We start from the raw sequence: 2689 nt of genomic DNA on the forward strand, positions 1-2689 counted from the left end.
AAAAAAAAAAAAAAAAAACAATTCTTTTTTTTAAATTTTAAAAAATTTTTTTAATTATATTTTTTTTTTTTTTTTTTTTTTTTTTTTTTTTTTTTTTTTTGTTTTAAAAAAAAAATGAAATGAGGAAATATAAAAAAAAAAAAAAAAAAAAAAAAAAAAAAAAAAAAAAAAAGTTGAAAATATAATTTGTTTTATATTATATACATAAAAAAAAAGTTGAAAATATAATTTGTTTTATATTATATACATATATATATAAAAAAAAAAAAAGTTGAAAATATAATTTGTTTTATATTATATACATATATATATATATATATATGTTATTGTGATTATATATTTTTTTTTTAAATATTATATTATATATTATAATAGTATATCGTTATGGGGTAAATATTCTTTTTAATACATATATAATATATATATTATAATATATATAAGAATATATCTTTATGGGGATATCATATTTTTTTTTAATATACATATATATGTATATATATATATATATATATATATATAATAATAATATATCGTTATGGGGTATACTATATTTCTAAATATGTAAATTATATATATTTATTTCTTTTCCTTTTTTTTTTTTTTTCCACCTTTAGAGATTAATACTGCACGCCATAATTATTATATATATATATATATATATATATTTATTTATTAAAAAAAAAAATATATATATATATTATATTCAAATATAAAATTATTTAATATACAATATTATATATATATAATATACATAGATAAATTTGTTTAATGTATAATATATAGCATTTTGTATAATTCTTAATATATATATATATTATATTTTTTTTGTATTCCGTACGTTTTTATTAAAAATAAGATATATATTTATAATATTAATAAGTATATATATATATATTTTTTTTTTATAAGGGGATATAAAAAGAAAAAAGGAAAATATAATTTTTATTTTATAAAATAAATTATATGTTTTTTTCTTATGTTAGAATGAAATTATATATTATATATATATATATATATATTATATTTATGTGCATATAAAAAGTAATTATCCACTTATGTTAAAATAAAAATAATAAAAATTTTTATTTATGTACTTATATTTATTTATTTATATTGTTGTCCATTGGGAACGTTTTAATTAAAGATGTTAGTATTTGAGTTAATAAATATTAAAAGTTATTCTTAAAAAAAAAAAATAAAAACATAACAGTATAGTTAACATTTTTATATATCTTAAAGAAAATATTGCCTTATATAAGAAAAACAATAATTACCTACATGTACCAACATATAAATAAATATATATGTATAAATATATATATATTATTAACCTTTGGGGAAATTAGGAATATATAATTTCGTTGAATTATTGAAATTTAAAAAAAAATAAATAAATAATTGAGGTATGAATAAATATTTATTTTCTTTTATCACTTTAATTTATGTTAAATTTTTTTTTTTTTTTTAACCTATATTATAAACCATAAGAATGCTATTTTAATAGGATCCATAGTTTGTTTCTTTATATTTTTTAAAACAAATAATATATATAATATTCATCGTATTACCCTTACGTTATATATATATATATATATATATATATATTTATTTATTTATTTTTTTATTTTTTTTTTTATGGATCATAAGGGAAATTAAACTTTCTATAAATATATAATATATTTCATTTCTTTTCCATAATATAAATATTATATTTTAAATACACTATCATAATAAGTAATTGGAAGAGTATGTATTTCAAATTTTTTTTTTTTTTTAAATTTTATAAGAGTCAACAAATTTTTATAACACTGATAAGTAATATTAAATATAATAGGCTAAATAATAATATACATACATATATTATATATATATATATATATATATGTTTAGTTTAATATTTAGTAATAATAAAAAATTATGATTTTCTTTTATATGACAAAAAATAAAACATGATATTTAAATGACTAAAGAAATATTTGAAATACCTCTAAAATTAATCATCTTCTTTTTATTACAAATACATAAGAAAATATATATATATATATATATATATATATATATATATATATGTATAACATGAAAAGTATAAATATTATAAAACATGGAAAATTAAAAATATAACAATAACTTATTTTTAAACCTAGGAAATATATATATATATATATATATTTATAATATATGTACACAAATATGAAAATTATTTTGTAAAATCTATAAAATAAATAAAAAAAAAGCACATAAAAACAATATTTATTTTATATATATATATATATATATATATACTTAATATTATCATATGGGGACATATTAAAATATTTCAATTATTTCTTTTTTTGTTATTAATTAAATTATCTGGATATTATAATATATTATTTTATATTGTATATAATATATAAATATATTATTAACCAATAATTAATGTTTGTATTTATATAATAATTATATAAAACATATTAATATAATGTATATATAAATAATATATAATATTTACTATATATTATATTATTAAGGGCAAAATATTATATATATATAATATTATATATATATATATTCTGAAATATTAACAATTATTATTATATATATATATACATAATAATATATTTACAGTTTTCTAATAATATAAGATTTCAAGAAGAAATGCAAAAAAAAAAAAAAAAAAAAAAAAAAAAAAAATTAAAAAAAAATAAAA

The sequence above is a fragment of the Plasmodium reichenowi genome, chromosome 8 (genome assembly GCF_001601855.1).
Source record: "Plasmodium reichenowi strain SY57 chromosome 8, whole genome shotgun sequence".
In the NCBI taxonomy this organism is placed as follows: domain Eukaryota; phylum Apicomplexa; class Aconoidasida; order Haemosporida; family Plasmodiidae; genus Plasmodium; species Plasmodium reichenowi.